General features: G+C 36.5%; 1 pseudogene; it reads right to left on the bottom strand.

Annotated features, from left to right (window-relative positions):
* Positions 1–286: 286 nt before the first annotated feature.
* Positions 287–24,287, bottom strand: part of LOC146763443 (uncharacterized) — a 41,197-nt pseudogene continuing 17,196 nt past the window's right edge.

The following is a 24,287-nucleotide window of genomic DNA, read 5'->3' as shown; positions in this document are numbered from 1 at the left end:
TGGCATTAGATGATTTGTCACATCTGCAATTGATGTCATGAAGCATTATGAACTCAGCCTTTGAACTGGTTTCTCTGAAACACCTCTAGAAGTTAAACAGTTTTAATAAATTTTTAAAAATTGCTGGTAAATTGTAGTATTTGGCCCAGTAACTAAGAATCTTACATCAGAAATTAATGATTTTAGCTCTTGGCATTTTTACTACTTTTGCCAGAACGTAACTAGTCATACTTTATTTAGAAAGAACAAGAGAAGGAGCAGATGGCAGAATTATTTATTTCTGCCATCATAGTTTTTTGACAAGAATTATTTTTTAAAATCAATATGTTTTGAATGCATATATCTGATGCATGCATATATCTGATGCATGCATATATTTATGTTATAATAAATCCTCGGTGTGTGCAAATGTGTGCACATCTGTATTTATGATTTATTCACCAGATGTTATTTAATCTATGATTTATTCCCAGAATGTTACTTCAGAATGTCTACAGCTTGACAATTTATTAATATTAATATATAATATATTCCAATTGTTTAGGATTATTCTGTTTATTGAACAATGAGAAAAATAATATTAATAACTTCCAAGGAGACAAAAAAACCCTATTGGTGTTTTAAATGAAAATCTGCAAAATGTCTTATGGGACCTATTTTGCACAGAGAAGAAAACATAGATCTTTACTATTTCATGACGAGCAGCAACCTTGTCACTTTAAACATGACAGTCTTCTCTAGGACCAAAAGAAATAGACTTATCTACACAAATAAAGAGGACTCTAAGATGATATAAAATGTCTTCTTATCTTAATGATAAAAAAATTATTTAAAACTCCATACATAACAGAAATAAGAGATTCAGGTACAGGATATCTAGGATAGAGAAAATTCATTAGGACATTTAGAGCAATGAGAAACTTCCTCAAAAAAGATATTCAGTTTGACAGGTGCTTGAGCTTTTTGGTAAAATCAGAGAATCACAGAGTCATTTAGATGGGTATGGTGGGTTGACCTTGGCTGAATGCCATGTGCCCACCAAGTGGCTCTATCATTTCCTTTCCCATCTGGACAGGGGAGAGAAAATAAGATGGAAAATGTCTTGGAGGTTGAGATAAAGGCAGTTTAGGCAGTTTACTAAAGAAAAAGTGAACCTTTGCATGTGCAGAAGCAAAGAGAACAAAAACATGCTTATTCTATATATGTCATGATCCATCAGTAAATAAAGCACAACCTCTTTTGTCCCCTGATAACTCGTTTCATTGGGCTTCTTGGGCACCTGCCACCTTCTTAGGCAATGCTGCAGAATCTCTGCCTTCTCTGTTGCAGAATCTCTGCCAGTCCATATTTTCCAGGATTCCTGGGCAAGTGGGTTTCCCCATTCAGGCTTTTTATTCACTTACTGCATGTAGCATGGCTTGAATGATGTGTTTCAAAATCCGGTCTAGCATCAGCTCTTGTGGTACCAAGAGGAGATTTGCTTATGTCTCAATAACTTCTGAGGCAGCTTGAACCCTCTCATAGGCTGCTAATATCTCTTCTTCTGTTGGATTATAGTGGGTTTCTGATGTGCCAGGCCATCAAATCCACACAGGCCAGTATGCCCAGTCATTCCATTCCTCCTCCTGGCCGAAGGCAGGCACCCATAATTCCTCTTCCTGATCAGAGTATTCACTGTCTAATCTTTTTGATGCCAGCACAGGTGTCCCCTCACCAGGCTCAAAGGAGGTGATTTTGGTTCTTTGTCTGGGAGATCACTGATTGATTATGTTCTTGTGTTTCTGTGGCAATTGCACTGACAGCCCTCTTGGGTAGCCCCTTAACAGCTCTCTCCCCTCTGAGCTCACACATGTGGCCTTCCAGCTTAAAGGTAAGTTCACCACACCACTTCCTCATGTCTTCCCCTGATCACACAGAAAGAATCAAAGTGTTCCACATGACCTTTGCCTGGGGCTTCTTTTCCCTCTGACTGGGGCAGGAGAGGACCAATCTCTTGGGCTGCCCCTGAAAACTGAGGTGCTGGCCCATAGGAATGTGGAAGTACACAGAGTTTCTTCTATGTTTCAGAGCCAGGAGGATACTACCTTTACAGCTGGTGTACCTATTTCTGGGTAATGCGTTTGCTACCAAACTGCTGGAATGTGATGTAGGGGCATTTTGAATAACCTTCCTCCATATGGCCATTGAGCAACAGACATCCTCTGGATCTTTACGGGTGTTATCACTTTTCAGTTTTCTATAAATGACTTTCAGCACTGCTAATGCACTCAACTAGTGGATTCCTTCATCTGCAATGGTCCCCTTGCTTAGGAAGTCCACAAGATTTTCCCTAAATGTCTATCTTGCCCTCACACTACCAATTGCTTCTTTTTTTTTCAATTTCTCTTTCAATTTCTCAATTTCTAGCAAGGGATCCCAGCTGTTTGGCTTCATGACCTTCTAATTGCTGACTGTCAGTGTCATTATCCAGCACTGAAGTCCACCCATGTGACTGGAGGCTGTAATCTCAAAACAAGTCTCAAAGTTCTGATGAGATCAAGGACTGTGTAACTTCAGTGTTCTGTTTGATTCTGCTCACCTCTTTCAATTCATTTGTTGAAGGACCAACTCTGACCTCTCCTATCCTGATTCTCCTGCTTCTTTTCCCTCCCTTTCTAGTCAGTATATGGACCTGTAGCTTGCCTTATCCATTTTTTCTTAACCACTACTGGGGCAATTAGTGTAGCTGTTGTTTGAGTACCTATCTCAGCCATAGTGTCCTCAAATGCAGTTCAAATGTCTAATTCAACTACAGTCCTCTGAGAGTACTGAACTGTGGCTCAATAGGCACAGGACAAGCCCCAGTACAGAGGGAAAAGTTGCTGGTTTTCACTGGCATAAGCAAGACACCCTTCTATCAGGTGATGCCTCAGTTTTTCAGGATTGATTACCTGTTTAGGTATAAAGTCCCAGGCAATGGGAAGTGATGATGGCCCTAAGCATCTGCCACCCAGGAACTGGACATCTCAGGGAACATTTCAATATCACCACACCTAAAGTTTGTTTTCTTTTACACCATGATGGCAACAGATTCCATGAGCCCTATAGTGTAACAACAGTATTAGTTAATATTATTACCAGAAATAAGGGGCTTGAGAATGAGCTATGACCATGGGACCCTACTTTATAAAACCATTCACATCAATTTCAGGTAGGGAGAGGGAGGTGTGTTCCACTGTTGTTCACAGAAGATAGCTCCCCCAGCACAACAAGGCCTTTGGTCCAAGGGTTTGTAGTAATATGTTTTCAAATAAGAATTATTGAAAAATTTAATTTAATTCTTTGTGCAGTCATCTATTGTGCAGTCATCACGGCTGTCCAGAGGAAGAAAGTAATTAAAAAAAAAATCATAAACAAAAAAGCTACCTTGTAAATGATGTCATGTGCCTTTACTTTCATGTTTGTTTGCTACTGAGGTGCCAGCCTGGAAACTTTTTTCCCCTCTCATTTTTGTGCTTTCTTCCATACTTATATATGGGAAGACGTGACTTCCCTCTATCTTATGCCAAATCTGTATTTTCTGTTTCATTCAAATTCTTCTAAAAATGCATTACTTTAAATGAACCACTAAACTAAATTCTTCTCTATCACATTGATATTCTGGATCTGAATTTAAGAATGAATTATAGTAAGAAAACTTAAATTTCTTCCTTCCTCTGATCCTTGTAGTACATTTTCACCATTCCAACTTCTTGTTCTTTCCCACAGATATCACAACAGCAAATATCTTTCAAACAGATATCACAACAGCAATTTTGAAATTAAAATCACTGGTGCTCTGGCACCACTGGCATTTGAGGTGTCTTACATTCTTTGAAGATGTGAATCTACTTTCATTTTCCGTTTTCACGCTCGTTTAAAAGGCTGAAGCATTTTGAAGGGGCAGGTAAGATCATGCATCAAGCTGAGATGTAATTCAGTTCTGAATGCTTGCCCCATAATCCTCTCTAGTAAATGCCTGCTTGAAAGGCCATGCTGAGCAGGAGAGGGACACGCCAAGGAGACCTGTGGAGGCCTGGCACTTTTATGGGCTTCAGGACAGGCTGAGCAACAGCTCTCAGCTGAAGTTCTGTGGAGATGGCCGTATTACAGGACAGACAGCTTTCCAGCATGAAAAAGTTAAGCAGTGATTGTGACTTGCAGATGATTCTGTTAGCCTTCTCGTGTTCGGCTATGCTGTTATGCTGTATACAAAAAATATAAAGAAAAAATACCTCCAACACCATTTCACTATTTTGAAATGCCATAGACTTCAGGTTGCTTATGTAAAACCTTCATTGTAATGGTTAAAAAGGTATCTTCTTTTGGCTACTTAAAGGTCAAAGATGAGTAACTTAATTATGAGGCTTGGAATTGTGTTTTGTTCATCTTTCCTCTAGTTTTCCTATCACAGGTCTAAAATGTATTATGTAGTAGAATGTTTTACATTTAGAAGATATCCTGCCTGAATATCTTTATTTGTGCTTGTGATGACAGGCTGGTACAGCAGTGTGCAACTTGCGAACATACACTGCAGGAAACACAATAGCTTAGCATTATTGAACAGAACCAAAGGGCAAAGTTCCAAATATCACTAACTTGACATTTAAATTCTTCAATGTGTTAACAATGACAGATGTTATTACTGCATTGCAACATAATATATCTATGTGCTATACTTGGATTACAAAAGGACGGTGTTAAAATAGCAGTCTTCATCTTTCATTATCTTAGGGTCTGATGATATTTGCTGGTTTTGTCATTTTGGTTAAAATATGGTTCTGTTATAATTGGATTAGTCCAAAACATTTACTTCAGGTGACAAATCCAAATGTAATTTCTGTAAGAAGTATGTGTTGGAAGCAAGTTTTGCAAAATAAAAATAAATTTAAAAATATTCAGTGTGGGAGAACTGCTATTTAAATAATCCAGGCAGTTAAATAATTCAGACAAGCTTTTTGAAAATTTTTTTAGTATCTAAAAGTTCATAGCATAGAAATCTGAAGGCTCAGGTGAACTCTAATAATATTTGTTTTAAGTCCTAGATTTTAAAGTTGCTAATACTCTTCTAACAAGTTTGTTTTTACTACTGTCACACAACTATGTGTCTGAACCAGTCTTTTTCAAAGTTCCTTTTTTAGGTTGTATTTGAAATGGTTTTGATCAAATACTGTACTACGATCACAGCTGCTATTTACATATGAGTGTTTTTAGTCCTGCAAATAACAGCTCTAATTATTTAATCTTTCAGGAAAGGCAACCTGGGACCTGTTTGAAATTTAAGTTGCTGTTATCAACTCCTATGCAGTTTTAAATCCAGACTAATTATCTTAAGAATGTTGTTGATGTACAATAATAAGTAAAAATCCAGATAGCTCATTAAAAGTATTTATCTTCATTATGATAATATCTATAATTACAACAATTTTACAAAGTGCAATAATTTAAAATTATATATTATTCCTTCTCATATTGCACCATAAAATATATCTAGCATTGAAACTTCAGCTGTATTTCACTACCTTACTCTCCCAGTTCCTGCTATTCCTTCCTGGAAAAAAAAAAAAAAAAACTTCAGAAAATGGAAATCAAGATTATACATGTTAGGACAAATGGTTGCTAGTACTAGCAGTAGAGCAGTGTATGAATGTGTGTTCACAGCCTCTTGTCCACTCTAGTTTTAGTGCTTCATAGATTATCTTTAAAGTCCCCTCCGATCTACTCTATAATTCTATATGTATTATCAAATTCCATGGTAAAAAAAATTAATCAAAAAAATCCCTGAAGATGTTTCCACAGCTTTTTAGGAAGTAGGAGTAATTGACCAATTCAAGGGGAATTGTGAGAGTCACTTGAATGCAACAAAGTCTAGATCCCCTAATATTATACCTGTTGATCAACAGTGCTTCCACAGATCACCAAGTAGGCTAGGAACAGGCAAGACATTGGAAGAGGACACCACTGGGAGTGTTGTTCCTAACTGACCAGAGATATTCAGTGCTCTATAATGTCATGCTCAGCAATAAAAACAAACAAACAAAAAAACACAAAACAAAACAAACAAACACAAAAACAAAACAAAAAACCCTGGAGGGATGCTGGTGTAGTTTTTCCATAGTATCTGTTTCTTGGAGACTGACCACTCATCTGCTGACTAGCAGTAGGTGACTGCCTTTGCATCTCTTGCTTGCGTGGTTGGTTTTGTTTGGGTTTATTTGTTGCTTTGTATTGTTTGTGGCTTTGAGGCTTTTTTCTGTTTCTGTCACCTGTTAACCCCTCTTTGTCTTGACCTATAATTTTTTTCAATTTTTCTCTTCTGGTCTTTTCTGTATCCTACTAGGAGCAGTGGAGATAGGAATGAGCAAGAGGCTTAATTGCAGGCTGGGGAAGGAACCATTACAGAGCCATAGAGGTATTTTGATATATATGCCTATGAAATTTTATTGACAATAGTTATGAATAATAAAAGAAAGAGGAAGAAACTAAACCCCAAACAAAAGCAACCCCAATTAATTAAATCTGTACAAGGGAGATTTTCCTGATTGCTTCAATCCAAACTTCTTCCTGAATAATGATACAACCACTGCTCCATAACAGGAAGACATGAACTGAGTCCCACATCTCCAAAAATCTCAACAGATATATGTGGACAACTTTTTAAAAGCAGCCTCAATATCATGTTTGAGATGTCACAAAGGTGATTCACTCACTCACTCACTCACTCACTCACTCACTCACTCACTCACTCACTCACTCAATCTTTACACTATTTAGCTCTTTGAGGGAATGGTGCTCAAGGCTGTTTTAAGGAGAAATCAGCCAATACAATAAGTGGAAAGATAGTAGGTGGTGTTCCCATAGAAAAAAAACTATAGAATCAAACCTTAGACAGTTGTAAGGATGCTGAGAAGACAGAGGGATAATCCCATGGATCAAAAAATGAGCACAAACATTTTTCCAATTTTTTTTCTTTTGTGTATCTTTCATGAAGCAATTTTCCTGGCTATCTATAAAACAGAGCATTTTTTTGAGATGTAAAATCAAAAATAACAAGGGCGATTAATCCAACGTTGGTGGGGTTTATTACTTTCTCAGTTTGGTTTTACCACTAACACAGCTTACTCCTTTTCCTTATGCATACCTACTAATTTTATTCAAGTCTTCTACACACTTGATCTCTTGTAATAATCACAGCACTGTATTCTGGTACACTGGCTATTTCAAAGAACTTTTAGATTAGAATTTTTTTGTTCTGTCAGAAACAACAGATCAACTTTCATAGAGAAGAATGTAAATAAATAATATCCCAGAAGTATGACAGAAAAGTTTGTATCTTTTGTAAGTTTATGACTCCATTAAAGAGCCAAAAAATGTGACAACAAAATTAGTCTACAGACCAGAATCAGTATGACACATTTCATTGAGATGAGAAGAATTTTGCTTATGAAGTGGTTTCACTGGATATTAAAGCTTAATTTTTAGCTAAGAGCTATTAAAAGCTGTATTTCATTTATAAAGGAACTCTGTGAGCAAATCAGAGCCCTCCCAACACAAAATTTTGCTTAAAAAAAATCCCGTCTATTTCACTATGTTGCTGATATTCTGTGGTATGGGAGTTGTCCTGAGTAGGATAAAATTGTCCTGCAATTGAATTTTTTGATTGCAACTTCCCAAAAATCAAATTAATTCTAGAATACATACAATTTTTTTTTTTCTAACTGGGGAGGATAAAGTCCAAATGCACATCAACAAGGCAAATCTTAGTAGAAAATAGACTCCCAACAAAGAAATGTTCAGAGTTCAAAATTTTACTAGCATTTGTAAGCAGACCTCTTACACTGGTTTTTTTTTTTTTTTTCTCCACTGTTTAGGCATTTTTATTAGACGTGTACACAGGATTTGAAATAATATGCATTGGGCTGTGACTGGGGAAGAGAGATAATAGTACATGGAAGAGAGATAATAGTACATGGCAACATGGCAGGATGAATAAAGGAGGATGAATATCATTAACTGTGAAAAATTTCACACAAAGACTGACCTTGGTGATTATATTTTGATTTTGGTCAAATTAATTAAAACATTTTTTTAAAAATTTAATAATAAAAACAAACTTATATTTCAGGTTTGAAAATATCTGAATGTCACTTAACCGCTTATATCAAAGATCTTCCAATTTTGACATGAATGCTTTCTATATCCATAAAGTTTTGCTTGTGTTTGTGCCCACAACTAAGTCCTGAACTGTTGCTGAACAGTTTGGCATCTAGCCCAGACCGAACAATCCATACATTAGACAATTCTCAGCCTAACCTAAGAGAGGCTTTATTGAGGCTGAAGAATATGAATAGAACACTGCTCCTGCCTGTGACAGTGGGTTCAAGAAGAATTCAGTTCTGGTGTGTTTTACACCTCAGCTGGAGGCTTATGTAGAGGTGGACACTAAAAAGTGTTTTGGTAAAAGCTTCCCCTGAGGGTATTGGAAACTACTGTGGTTTAGTTTCTGCTTTTGCTAGATAGCATACATGCTTTTCTGAATTAGATATTAATTATTATGATATAAACATTTCTAAAATATTGCTGTGTGCTCATCCCTTTGAATCTTTGTACAAGACAGCAGTATTCCAAAATCAATAATACTGACTAAGAAAGACATAACAAATCCAGCTTGACTGAGTGCTATTGCTGGGACTTCACTAATAATTCTGCCCTTGATACCCCTTCTTCCTTCTAAGATCTGATATAATTTGGACATAACATTCATAGTAAAGGGAAAAAAAAATAAAGACTGATTGAAGGAACAGGGGCTTGGTATTCTCTCCACCTTACTAGCTTTCCTAACAAATAAGGAGGTTTTTCCCTATGACTGTGTTCCTCCCACCAAAAAATTTTCAGATCCTTTTTGAAATAAGGAAACGCTTGAAAATTACACTGTGAGTCTGCCTGCCAATACTATGTAGCAACTTATGTAGTTGAAGTAATGCCAGAAATAACTGAAATCATAGTGAAAATCTCTGTTCTCAGTATTAGAATTTTTACTGCTAAAATGAGAGAATAAGTGTTGCTACTTCATTGAAACAGAAAAGATTAACCTTGGCAATGTTTTAAATTACACTTGAGAGTACAGACCTCAGGTGGGAAGGGGATGTTTTCCCTTACACCCAAGTTAGATGGCTCAGCTCAAGAAAGTGGGAAATACTCCATTCTTAGACTTCTACAGCTGGTTTATTCAAGCACTAACTTCTCTGTCCTATCTTATGTGGTTGTACCATTGCCCCAAACACACACATTACAAATTCATTTTATCTCACAAGTCTACTTTCATTTCCTCTTAGGGATTCTAGGCAATTTAACCTCTGGTCTGCACCGCTGGGACCTAGAAGTTACTCAGCTTTGCTATCCCTGTTCTTCCCCAAGTTCCTAATTGGATCCAGCTTTTTATCTCACTCTTCTTTCTTGTTATTTCAGATGCATAATGTTTATTCAATCACTGTTTTATTCAGAATGCATGAAATATAATTTTCACATGGAAGTCTCATACTTTTAGGGGAAATTTGAGTTTTTTCTTGGTATGTGTGCACCACATTGACTACCGGTATAGAAAGCCATTAGCTGTCTCTAAATCTAAAATGAGAAGAGAATTCAGGGTCATCTGCTTGCAAGAAGCACGGCATTTCCTTTGCCTAAGAAATTTTGATAATAGAAAATGTATAGTTTTGGGAAAACTGTTTATGTTATATTGCTTTTGGGTTCATTCATCTTTGTGCACTTGGGGAGAAACCAAATAAATTTTAAAAGTGAAAAACTCAGCCTCCTTTGCTAAGGGCTAGACAGGTGAACCAAGACAAAATAATATTAACAAGAGCTCTCTTCAAAGAAGATAAATAGCTCTGAGATTTATTTTCAAGTTGCACCACCTAATGTAGAGTGTTACACTTATTTAGAAAGAAATTGAGTCTCTCTAAGATAGTTATTTAAAAAAATGAGGAAAAATTCTAGCAACAACCAAATACAAACCTGCTGTTCAAACTCTCACTTCAGTAGATAATCTGGACAGGAGAAGTTAATAAACCCAAGTACACTCAGATTATTTCATTTTAAGGGGATAATTGAAGTAAACTGATTTCAAATGACACCATGAAATAGGTTAAATACAGTGAGAAATAAAATGTACAAACCAGAAAAAAGTTATGGCTATAAAAATACTGAATGTGCTACATTTTAAAGACAACTTCAATGAATTAATTATGTGAAAAGTTCCTCAGAAGCCGTTTTTGCAACATTTCGAGGATGACAGCAAGGAAAGGAACAAGAGTAACAGAGGATTATCAAAGTGATACTGTGTAAGGCTAGAGTTGGCCAGGGAAAATGGTTCTGCATTAATTCCTTTGCAAATTTAAACTCTTTTTATCCTACAGTTTCATCCTTACTCCTAAGGTTATTTTAAGGACTGATCTACACATTTCAAAATGGATGGAAGAGAACACTAGAAATGAAGATGAAAGAACCACTGAGGGGAAAATAATGGCACCCTTTTTTTCCTGCAAACTAAGAAAGTGACACCATCTAAGCAGTATAAATACAAGCAGTTGCTGTCATCTTTGGTATGTTCTGCTGCTGTCTTCTTGAGAAGTTTATAAATTAATAAAATAGCTAGAGGCACCTAAGCTAGGTTATATTAGAATAATCAACTTGATTAAATGAACTACATATGAAAATATCTTTGGGGCACAAAATTACTCTAAGCTCTAAATTACATTCCAGTAAACTTAGACCAACATTTACACTAAAGGAAAAAGTGCAAGTGTGCATGACATTATCAGCTGGAAACATATCCAGAATGACATTAATTATAAATTACTTGTATCAGGAGAATGATTTACTTTGTTTAGGGAACTTCTCTTAAGTTTTGTGGAAATTCTCAGCCAGTTCTGAGAATTGGCACTAGAATTAACTCAAAATGAAACCAAGCCCCTTTAAATGTAGACCACTGAATAGCAGAAGAGGGCTGGGCCAGCTCAGCCCATCCTGATATTTCTGTCAGCAGACTAGGAAACCAGAGGCTATTGCACAGTAATGCTGGTAAACTTTATCGGAGAAGAAGACAATGCAGAACTAGTTGGGGGAACAACAGAATAAGGAGTTTGTGGAATAAATTAACATTTCAGCTCACACCTCCTGCTAAGGCTGTAAAATCCATTCTGTGGGAGGGACTCCTTTTCAGTTTTAGCACTGTGTAAGGGACATGGGCAATCTACATTCATCCACCACTATCAGCCTTACAGCTCTGGAAGAAATTATTTGTGATTTTCTTCTCCAGGGTAGCAGCTCTCCTCTTCCATTTATTCTCATGCCTGACAGCAAACATATATCTTCTGGAAAACTGTTAACGGTGAATAATCTGTCAAAAGCACGGTAGTTTTGTAAGCTTTTGTGGAAAGGAGTTAAGAAAGGTCTGAGTAATTGAAAGAGTAATTAAAGAATTGCTTCTAATTAGATCACACAGTTCTCTGGGGAAGCACAAAGATGTTGAGGTTTGACATTTTGGCCCCACACGCAGACAAGAAACCACATTTAGCAAAAGTGAAGGTTTCACTAGGGTGAGTAAGATGTATCTCAGGAATATAGTGCATTGCTGACAGAACTGTGGATTAGACTTCAGTAAAGATTTTTAACTGGAAGATGAGACTCAGTCGACTTTTAATTGCCATGAAATAAACTTATTATTTAATTCAAAAACAAGTGTTGAAAAAGTAGGGGTTTGGTTTCTAATCAAAATATTTATTTGACAAAATGGTTGCATTAATTAGCTCTTGGTTGTTGTTGATATAGTGCTCTTTTGATGATTTTTACACTTTTGTTATTCCCTAATTAATTTGTGTGCTTCGCAGTATTTAATGAGAAATATGGTGCTGATAGTTTTATTTTTCATAAATTTTTGTTATATTTAACAAATGCAGCAGACATTTACAATGACTAATCAGTGAAAATTTTAGAATTATTTTGGCTGGTTTTGCAGCTTGGATGTATGGTTTTATTCAGAAATATTTCCACATCAAATGGAAGTGGAATGCTAGCATTTCTAAAGTATCTGTAATTTACTTCCACTGAATTGCAAAAAACTATGTTGCCAATAAGAAAGTAAAGTCCATTACCCTACCATACATTGGTTTACCTAAATTACCTTACCGTGGAAAAGACTGCCTTGGATATTTAAGGAATTATCTGATAAAGATGCAAATTTTACAATGGAATTCTGGAATTTCCAAGATTTAGACCTTTGCAAGTTTCACTCTGTGAATCAGTCCTTTAAAGACTTGACAAAAATATTAAACTGGTGCCCTCAGTGGCGATAGCAATCAGCTCCTCAATCATAAACTGGGTTACCAGGCTGCAATAATCCCATTTTCCTGTGACTTCATACCAGCATTTGTAACAGCTATATTAATAAAAGGGAGTAGAATGCTACTGAGTAGTAGCAGCACCATAATGATTTGTCTGAATCTGGGAAAGTATTGATGTGCTAGACAGACATCTGCTCCAAACTGTTTAGGAATCAGATTGAACAGACTAGGGAAATAAGTAAATGGAAATAGAAATCTCATTTCTAAAGTACCACCTTGGAAAAAAAAAAAAGTTTTCAAATATAGAGAACACTCCTGTTAATTCTGTTTTATTGCCAAAGTAAAAGTCATAGAACAACTTCTAGATCTAGCTATATCTATCTATGATAGCTGACAGGAAATGATGGCAAAAACTGCAAAAGTATTATTGACCTCATCTCAATAAAAAGGAAAAATTCTTCATTTCCACGAAGACAGAATATTCCCTTTGACATTTTTCCACACGAGTTTCAAACTGGCTAATTGCAAGGGTTTTTTCCCTCTTTCTTTAATGATATATTTTATTTAAATAGAAAAAATATCCTGGCAAAAAAAAAAAAAAAAAAAAAAAAAAAGGTGTGTAAAAAGATTGTTGCTGGTCAGCAGGAAAAAAGTGTAAAAATTGTTTTCATGTCCATGCAAGCACATCAGGTACACACCAACCAGTTCTGTGAATTCACCATTCAAAGCTACCCACTTAAGTATCTGCTCACAATACCTTTGTTAAAAATGTTTTATCTACAGTTCATATTTTAACCTTGAGTTTATAGTTGCAGTTATTGAACATAGCCATCATTTATTAGGTATCAGGGTCTTAGAGGCTAAGAACACAAAATAACATTATTGAAGCCTGATATTTTTGAAAATTAATCTACATGCAACTTAGGCATTTTTTATTTTTTATCAGCATCATCAAGTTAATAATTGCATATTTTCATGTGTTCATTAAGATATGTCTTTAAGATGAGACAATAGGTATCTGAAGACAATATTTGATCATATACTTGTTAAAAGACTGATGATAAAAAATCACACTGAGCCTGTTGGTGTGATGGTTGAAGAAGCCTCACACATTCTCTGAAGAAGGAATGTAAAATGACACAGAAAGAAAATAAGTTGAGCTACTGGTTTCATTGTTAAGAACAGAATTGAGAAATTGAAGTATCTCATATGGTAATGCAGAGAAGACTTCTGAATAAAGAAGTAGCTTAAGTAGGAAATTACTAATGAATATTTTATTATTTTGTCTGTGTCATTTTAGTTTCTTCTATCTACAAAAATCTGGTTATATTTACTTCTACTATGAGAAAATACTGATGGGAAAAATATCATTTAACTCTTTGGAAATCTGGGAAATAGCATGTTTGTAGCATGACACTGTAAGCACTATATTTAGGGGTCCCACTCTATGTCAGTTGCTGGCCACTCCCTTGACTGTAGGCAGGTTTATATTCGCCTTCTTTAAAAAAGAGATTAACTTTATGGGAATCATCTACTGTATCTGTAGTGGGAAATAAGGCCAATAGGCATGGGAATTTTTTTTTTGTAGTATTGAGCTCATTTATTCTGCTGCTGGGAAAGATGTCTGGCATGTGTTAGCTCCCAAACCATGTCTGGGGATGGCTCGTAAAAGTACAAATGTGTACAGATTAATTTAACTATACAGATGAGTGTGTCTCAGCTTCTGAGTGTTCTCAGGCAGTGGCTAGTTTAGTCATATAGGCACTGCCAGCATATGAATAGAATAATAATCTCAAATGGGTTGTTACTGCAGGAAGCAAATAGGAGTAAGACAGTAATTGATATACAGATGTTGATACACTCCGAATGTAAACTCCTAAAGACAGATATAAAATATTATTTTTATTTCTGTTTAGAAGAGAAAAATTCTAGAAGAGATGTCTTATGACAAATATATTTCTGTGCTGGGTGTGCTAGCAGAGGGGTGAGGCAGGTGACCTTAGAAAATAAGAATACAAGATTCAACATTCCTGTAGAGAATCACTGCTTGTGCAAACTTTCAGCTGAGATACAGCCAAGATACATGGTGCTATGTTGAAAAATATAGACTTCTGTTAGGATGCAAGATATTAAGCTGGACCTACTTCCTTTTCTGATGTGTTGGAAAATGATAGAAAGACCCTATAGAGCACCTAACAAACTTTGGAGAGAAACACAGCTGCCAGACTAAATCAATATATGCTGGAATTTAATTTCCAAGCAATGGACATAAAATGCATATGAAAGAGAAAAAAAAAGCATGAAGTTTAGAAGATCACTCTAAACTCTAAACAGGATACTGCTAAGCTGCTGTGGAAGGTTCCTTGTCTAAAGGGAGATTCACAGTCAAAAATCTCCACATGCACACTGCATATCTACTTGTTTCCTCAGGCTGCTCCACCCATGCCTGAACAATACCATTCATCCTCCAGGGCTCTTCCTGGAGGAAGGCTCATCTTCAGCTAGTTGGCTCTGCCTGGCTCTCTGCCCCAGTCCTACCCCAAAATGTCACATGAGATGTGACATTATGTGTCCTGCTTTCTTTGGTCCTTCAGTTTCCTTTCTTATTTCCCCATATGATATTTGCTGTGACAAGAGACCAGTAATGCATTAGGTACTTGCACTCTCAGAGAAGGCAAAAAGAGTATTGCATTTCGTTAAGTTTATTCGTATTCCTATGTCATTGACTGTTTTATGTGCTTGTTTTCTCAGCTTTTAGAAAGGTGATATAAAAGCTGTTGGTAATCCATAGTGTATGATTTGACCACTGCTGGAATTCAGCTTGATCCTTTTCTATTGAAAATTGCTGCAGAAGGGTTAAACTTTCACCACTGAAAGGCTCTGTCGAATAAGGGAAATAGAAAAGATTTGAGAACCTTCAAGTACACATTTTTATAATGTGAAGTGGAAATCTGTTTTCAGATTTACTGTAAATATATACAGGCATGAAAGTAGTTACTCTGCTTTGCATAATGGCCTCTGGCTTCTTAGGTGACACTTGTTTGCAGCAGTTAGACTATGTAGGATTGCAGAACTGAAAGGTGCAGCTCTTGTTATGTGAAGCTTTATCTTTTGTAACATTGAAGTGTTTCTGGAAAGTTAATAATGACTCAGAAATCAATGCCAAATGCACAGTCTAGACTTCTCCCTCTTCAGAGTTTGTGAAGATTTGCAGGCTGTAATTAAACCCTGCACTTTCTTTTAGTCTCCTGCTAGAGCACCTCATCATTCACTGTACAGTTTGGACGCAATTACCATTTCTGCTGGCCTGCCAATAGCACACTGTCCCGCAGGAAATGGTCTGTGTAGAAAGGCATAAGCTTCAAAGTGCAAACTATATCTGGAAACATCTCCACAATCGCTGCTCAGTATTACTCCAGAGTCCCACAGAATACTAATACTGGTTCAGTAGCATAATGAATAATTAAACACAACTGTCATTGTTTTAAACATTCATTCAATGGCTTCAAATCACAGCAGAAAGGCAAGTATTTCAGAAGCGTGAATCTTTGAAGAACCTGTTTTATTGATGAATGTTAGTTGAAAATTACATACTACAAATATGACATCAGAAAAGTATACCAGGTTTGTAGGATAGAATTAATCTGCATATATTGTTAAATTTCATATGCATTTTAGTTTCTTCTAGTAACATTCTTGTATTTTAGCTTGTTGCTTGGCAACACTATTTTTAGATATTCAAGTAATGTGTATCTTTTAAATTAATCTTTGAAAAGTTGCTGAATCTAAATAGACATTTTCAGGATGCTGAAATACAAATCAATATAATAGTCATCTCTCTAGCATTTAAAATGATGATTAGAATGAAAAAAAACTCTAACAACAAAACCACACATTTTATAAATCTGCTCTGGGGCAACATTATTTGTATGTCACAACACATAAAAATTTAGAACTACAGAACTGTGAAACTAGTTAAAGGGCCATTATTAAAACTTCCCAATGTGCTGAACAGTTGCTGAAGAGTCTCAGATAAATTAACAAATGAAATTTTTGCCTATAGCTGTTGATGGAATATGTGACCAAAACTTTTCAAAATTTTCAATTTCATTATCACTGGCAAAAATGCATGACTATGGAAAAAAATTTTAAATTATTATATCATAGAAATATATTTTAAAACTAGTAATGATTTTGTTTCATTTGGATTGTTTTTGGTGGAACGAAACACAAGCTAAGACAAAACAAATGTGGTGTTGGAAAAAGTTAATTTCAAAATAGAAATTGAAAGGGAATATAAAAACTGGATTTTTTAAAATTCAAGATAAATCTGTTTATTTTTATTTAATTTTAAAAAATGTTAATATGCATATTCATGCAGTTAAGACTATGCAGTATTTTAGTGGTGCTATTACAATATTCCCTATTATTTTTTTGCTCTTTTTTTTAAGTGAAATGTTTTATCATTACACATGAGCATATAGTACAGGTCTTGTGGAAAAGGTGAAATTTTTTATCTATTTTTCTCAGAGTTCCTTCAAATTTTAATCATTGTTCAAGAAGATGGAAGATCTATGAAGACTCCAGTACCTGTTGGATTGTGCAGGGTGGCAGTTTTTCCCACTGAGAAATCACAGGTCTGAGTCTGTGTGAGTTTACTTATTAAAGTGCATAAAAAACCAAAGCCTTTTACTTATAGTGATGATTCTTTTCTTGTGTATAAGTTGAATAGTCTTTCAAAGGCCCCACTATCATTAATTTACTGTGGAATATCAAAATCAGCAAGTTCCAACATGGCAAATGTAATTTTTATGGCATTAACAAAACATTGCAATATCTTCAACTCTGTTAAAAAGTAATTGTTGTTTAATAGATGCATATGGATGTTGTTAGCCCTAGGTACTAATCTCTCTACAAGTTTCTGTTGTTCCAATTCACATGTAAAAAAACATACGAAACTCACAAAATTACTGATTTGTTACATTTATTTTTTTAAGGTTTTGATATTCAGGATGACAAACCTTATCAAAGACATGACAACATCCATGTTCTTACAAAAAAAAATGCTCAAACATGATGTTTGTATATTTTTCTAATATTGTGAAATATTTGTACTCAGGAATACCCCAAAACAGCAGGAACACAAGTTAAGAGAATCTTTTCCATCATTTGTGACCTTGAAAATTACACTGAAAGTATGATGGTGTTCTCCTGTTTATATTTTTATTCTTCTTACCTTGATACATCTTTCAAAATTCTGAATAGGATTTAAGTGGAGGGCCTACTAGCCCTTAGTATGGAGAAGAATATTTTTCTTGCCACCTAAGCTGGAATGATAAGTTGAACCAGAAACAGATACAATGGATGAATAATAAGTATGGCACAACAAGGACTGAATCTCAAAAGCAATGAAACCTTATCTCCAGGACCAAATAAAATTGTAAATATTATTGCGATAAAGATGCCCTCTCTGATATCTACTGGGTTTTGCATTAAATATTTCACCTCACATACAAATATAAACAAGACTGTAAAAAATGTTTATTTTTCTGCTTTACAAGTGTGGCCTTTATCTCAGATGACAATAACTCAGATACTTGTAAGGAAAGCCACAAGAATAAGAGCACAGCAGTGTGATAACAGATCTTCTTAATAATAGCATCAAATACACTCAGATGGCATCAAGTACACTCAGATTTTTTTTAAAAAAGAACACTAGGATATTTCCTTTTTTTAAACATGCCAGCAACTACAACTAGAGGAAGCACCCAACTTTATTTTTGGTCTTAAATTAAACAATTTTAATTATCAATTAAAAAGATAACTTGTGCAATCTGTAATTCAAAATGAAGCCATGATGAGAAAGAAAGAGTGAAACCTTCTCTCTCAGAAAGGGTCTCTCCTAAATCTCCTGCATGAACTTCTCTCTCCATGTTCTGCCAGAAGCCTGGATTGTTATGATCAAATTATTAGAGATGCCTCTGCCCAAATTAAGATGCAAACAAGATCATATGATGAAGTCAAATAGTATAGACTTTATTGAGCAGTACATGTGAGGGAGAGAGAGATAGAAAGAAATAGATTAATGAGAAGGGTACGGGAAAGAAAGAGAGCGACAGAGAAACAGATTAAATAGAAAGATGTCACTATTCTGTAGATCCTGAAATCATCCTCTTGGTCCTCTTCATCTAATCTTCTTGGTTGTGGGGGTCCAATGAAACAAAGAGTTCAATGGGTTAATACATGTTCAGGTATACTTGGAGCACCCAAGCAGAGAGGATGTGGAGGTGGAGTTTTACAACTGAGCCAGTTTGTGCAAGGGAAGGCAACTGGCATGATGGACAGAACCATCTTATCTCTGCTGGGTCTGCTTCTTATCAGCCTCTGGTGGTGGATGTTAACCCCCTCTGTCTTATATGGACCAGAGGCTTTGCCACCAGGCATCCAAACCTCTCCTCCTCCATCTTGGTTGGAAGGAAAGAGCATGCAAATCCCTCAGCAGATGAGGCAGTGGGCTGTGCCCTCTCTCAAATGGACCTAGCCTTGTTTAATTCTCCTTGGACCTGAGATAATTGAACAACAGCACCACCTTTATCTCAGGTTCCTGTCAGGTGGCTTAACTCACAGTCCATATTTCTGAAACCAAGGAGGCATATTTGGGGAGGATGAATTTCGGTGGTTGCAGCTCCTTTGTACAGTTTTCCATAGTCAGCAAAATTCCATGATCTGAAGAGTGTTTAAGACAATTATGGTTTTAAAGTCTCTTACATGGTCTTCCCATGGAGTTACAGCTTCCTTTGGGCATCCATATGTTCCTCCATGTTCCCCCTCCAGGGGGACAGCCTGCTTCACCATGGTATTCACCATGAGCCCATGGGTGGAATCTCTGCCCTGGTGCCTGGAGCACCTCCTTCCCCTCCTTCTTTACTGGCATGGATGTCTGCAGGGTTGTTCTTTGCACATATTCTCCCTCTTCTCTTTGTGTTCAGTTTTCTCCTGTGCATTAACTTTTTTCCTTAAATCTGTTATCCCAGAGGTGCTACCCCTGTTGATGGTGGGCTCAGCCTTGGCCAGTGATGGGTCTATCTTGGAGCTGTCTGGCATTTGCTCCATTTGATGATGGAGAAGCTTCCAGCATATTTTCACAGAATTCACACCTCTAACCTCGCCATTACCAAGAATTTGCCATGCAAACCCAATACAGATATGAATCCAAAAGAAAATACAACCTTAATATTGGTGGGTTTCTAACAGCTTTGCAATGTTTCTAGAACATCTCTACAATATTTCCCAAATGTAAATAGAAAAATAGATGAGAGAAATTTAGGAATCAGGCCTCTGTAAAATTGTCTGGAGAAATCATATTCCAGGTAGAGATAATAAATGTTTCTGCAATACCTTTGAGAAGATACAAAATAGGGAAGAGTTTTAACATTATCATTTTGCATAGGTGAAACACTAAAGTTTGTCTAGGTACAGTTGATGTTCCACTTTTGTAAGCCAAGACAATCAAAACAGTCACATGCTCAACCAAAATACAGTAGTAAAGAAATGATAAGAGGTAAACAGTTATTAACTTGTGAATTACTTTTTTTATCATTCACTGTAAGAAGATGAAACTCAAATGATATTCCATAAAGACAATCAATTTCATAATAACGAGCAACAAATGTTGATGAGCTGTTAAGATGCATATATCATATATGCTTAAGGAATAAATGATGAGTAACAAACTTCTCTAGCCTAATTTCAGTACACATAGCCTAAGCTGCATGTGTCATGGTTTAACCCCGGCCAACAATGAAGCCCCACATAGCTGCACACATGCTAATGGCATCAGGTAGAGAATTGGAAGGGAAAAAAATAAAGAACTCAAGGGTTGATGTAAAAACAGTGTAATAGGAAAAGCAAAAACTGTGCACTCAAGCAAAGAAAAACACATAGTTAATCCACTGATTCTCATGGGCAGGCAGGTGCTAAGCCCTCTCCACGAGAACAGAGCCCCATCCCCTGCAATGGTGACTTGGGAAGTCAAACACCATCACTCCAAACATCCCCCCTCTCCCTCCTTCTTCCTTCCACTTTATATATTGACCATAATGTCATATGGTATGACATATCCAGATTTCACAGACTTCACAGAATATTCTGAGTTGTAAGGGATCCCCAACGACCATCACATCTGACTCCTAAGTGAATGGACATTCAGTCACTTGGGGTCACCTCTCCTTTTTATGTTTCCCCTCAATCTCCCAGACACACCGAACTTCCTTGCCAGTGTGGCAACATAAAAAGCAGAAAAGGCTTTGGCTCTGTGCAAGCCCTGCTCAGCAGTAACAAAATCATCCCTGTGTTATCAACACTGTGTTGAGCACAAATCCAAAACACAACATCATACTAGCCACTATGAAGAAAATTAGTCTAACTCATCCAAAACCAGTGCAGTATTTCACATAATTTATTCTGAAATAAAACAAGACAGAATTTTTGAGCAACATGCTGTTTGACATATACATCAGCCTCAGGGAACAACACTGGCGTGAGATTCCTCAGTTGAAACAAGAGAGTCCTGTCATGGGACACCAGGATGTGAAACCCTTCTCAGACATAAAATCTGTTTTCTATGTTTTTCTATGAAAATAGGAACACTCTTTTCCCTCCTCTTGCAACCAGCTTACATTTCAGCCAAGAACATAACAGTCATGACATCAGCTGGCACACAAGCAAGAGGAAATGCCAGGTGTATCCCTGCTGAACATGGAACCAATTACTCGTCAGTAACATATTTAATAAAGAAAACTCTGTCTGCTTTGGTATGGCAATGAATATAAATGTCATTTGTTCTTTAAATAGTTGTTATTAAGCAACGATGTGATAAATATAGGTAGTGGAGGTTCATAACTCTACATCTTCCAGGTAAACCAATTAATTAACATTTTTCAAATTGTGCTGGGGAAGGCATTTAGTGCAGGTAGCTCTGTGTGTAACTGCAGCGTGAGGTTGAGCTCTGGGTGGCAGGAGCCTGCGGCAAGAGGCCCTGAAGTGGTGCACAACACTTGGCAGAACAAAGGGCATGGGGGCCTGTGGCACCAGCCAGGTAACTGGACACGCGGAGACATGGCAGAATAAAAGGACTTAGCAGGAATACACTAGGTTATCAGTACCTAGACTGTAGTGTATATAAAAGCCCAGGGAGTTTTTGTTCAGGGTCTCTCCTTGCAGGCACGAGCTCAAGCATATGCTGCACCATGACTAAATTACTTTAAGGATCCAGAGATCTGAGATGCCATTATGGGAAACTGAGAGTCAAGCCATTAAGGAAATATTGTCTAAATCTGTGGGTGTGGTGTACATAGGGAGTCAAGTGAGGCATTCCCTGGAGCTCACTGGAGCTGCCCAGTGTGAAAGGGGCTTCACTCCCAGCACTGAAATTCTCTGGTGATGCAAGTGTGACTGCCAGAGCATCTCCTGAATGGTCAAGAAACAAAGGTTTCCTTAAGATTTGAATAAATAGGATGAGGACAACAAGGGTATTTAGGACTGAAGGTCAATAATATTCTTACCTCAATATTTAAGAAGACAAGGTGGAAAGCCCGTCCTACAAAAATGGTTAATGGCTTGAACATTTTGGAGTCTATCAATGGAGAAAAAATATAAGCATTCTAAAAATTCTAAAAATATAAGTTGCTGTGAAATTCTGTTATATGTTGGAGGTTTTTGAGTGCAAATAATTTTTGCTGATACTTTAAAGGCTGGTTATGGTTTACTTATACTTGCTTCGTCCAATGAGCTGTGTTGGAACAGTCTACACAGAAGGATGAATTTATGCTTGCAGTAAACTTTCATGACAAATTAATTTGGGTAGACTCTGCTAGAGCTAGTCATTGAATAAGAAAGAAAAAGGTTTACGATATTCACGACAGTCATATGTCTACAGAGATTAATTAAAGTCCTCTATAGGAAAGTTTAATATTCTTGTTAGCATAAGTTTAGATCTCTGTTTTGGACTTTATTAAACTAATGGGAAAAAAATATTTTTCTACTGTTTTCCCAGGGAATAATGTAAAGAATTTTTCATTAAACACTTATGTAAAAATATGTACGTTCTGCAAAGAGTTAAAATTTGTTTGATCAGCACAATTCATTTTCATGGTGCCTAAACCAATAGTTCAAGAATTTTAAGATTTTACAATCAGTATCTAAACACTATAATTAGTGTTAATGCTGTATGTTTTATTGAATATCTCAGTTATTGATTTTTAAGCATTAAATAATAGTAAAGAGGTCATTTACAAGCTTCAGAATGGAGGTGTGCGTCCTTCTGACCCAGTTTTGTACAAATAAGTGAGGTGATGTTATATTTCACAGGCTGAAAGAATCTAGCATATTACCATCAGCCCCAGTTATTTCAAAATAATAAAAACCTCATAAATCTTTAAGCTTGGTGTGTGGGTGGGTATGTGTGTGCGTTAGTTACTGTGGGGATTTTGTTTTGTGTTGCGTTCTTTTTTTTCTTTTGATGTCCTGATTCTAGCCAGGAGAGGGTTCATTTTTGCAGCAGCCAGGAGGGGCAGGGCAAGGATCCTGAGGTTATTTTACCCCACACCACACCATGCACAGTAAGGTATAGGGTCTTTCTGTGTTTTGCCAGAGTGTGTGGTCAGGTGTGATCATGTATGAATTTCACCTCTCTTGTACACACTACTATTATTACTTTATGTTTTTGTTGTTTACTGCTGCTTTCAGTAAGTTGGTCTTATCTCAAGCCATTATTTTTACCTTTTTCTGTGCCTTTCATTCACCTCTCCATCCCACTACAGAAGCAGGAAGGGTGAAATGAGCAAGCAGCTTGTGGTCAGGGCAGGAAGAGAAAACTGGGGACTGTGTTTCCTAAACTAGAATATTTGTGGGTTTTTTTTGTTTTGGTTTGCTTTTTTAAATTACTATGTGAAAATATGTGTGTAGATTATTTGTTGTGTTTTTGGTTCATATAACACACTTGAGGCAGTTTTCAAGCTTTCTTTTAGTGTTTTGAGAAGTAGAAGCTACAGAATATATGTCAGACTGATCTTTCAGGTAGTATGAGTCCAGAAGGTAATGCTTCTGATCAGAATTAATGAAGGTTGAATCTCTTTGATCATTGGATTTTTCAGACTTTTTTCAAGTGGGGTATTCACTTGAAGCATTTGGTGCAAATCTCAGGAAAATAGAGCAATAAGCTCTTTTCTGTACCAATGATTTTACCTAGAAAAATCTGAGTAAAACAGCAATGTAGCTAGCTGTCTATTTTTCACAAAATGTGTAGGTAGTTGATATCCTTGAAGCCTCTGCTTTCCTGCCAGATTTGCATTAAGAAAACAATCTTTCAAAGTTATCCAGAAAGGGCACATGGATGAACCCAGATGGACCCAAGCAGGAAATCAAGCTAATTACCCCTGATGTGGCACGGCTCTCCAATGCTGAACAGTTTTCAAAAAATGTACATGAAAACCCTTGAAGGGAGGATGAATTAAAACCTCCATTTCAGATAAATTGCCAGCAGGAAAAAGAAATTGCTAGCTATTTTTCAGGAATCACCTATTGCTCAGCTTTGCACAGCTGGTTCAACAGCAAAGGATGTTCAGTTGCAGCACTGCTGTTTTGTTCCAGACCATCCAGCTCTACCTACTACAGAGCTGATGATGTGTGACTGAGTATAATTCCACAACAATGACTTAAAGGCTTACCCTGGCATACTGCCCTTATTATTGTACAAATAGAAGTGAACTCTGTCCACAAAATAGCTGTTATGTGAATGAAATAAAAGTTTTACTTTTGAGTACAGCATATCTCCCCATCCCCATCTGTCTTTGTGAGGTTAAAGAAAGATCCTGAGCTGTTGCTCAGTGCCATTACTATTCTGGTCAGGTCTGAATTCAGCCTTGA

This window comes from Lonchura striata, chromosome 1A (genome assembly GCF_050655825.1).
Source record: "Lonchura striata isolate lonStrDom1 chromosome 1A, ASM5065582v1, whole genome shotgun sequence".
In the NCBI taxonomy this organism is placed as follows: Eukaryota; Metazoa; Chordata; class Aves; order Passeriformes; family Estrildidae; genus Lonchura; species Lonchura striata.
This window is presented reverse-complemented; position numbering and strand designations above follow the sequence as displayed.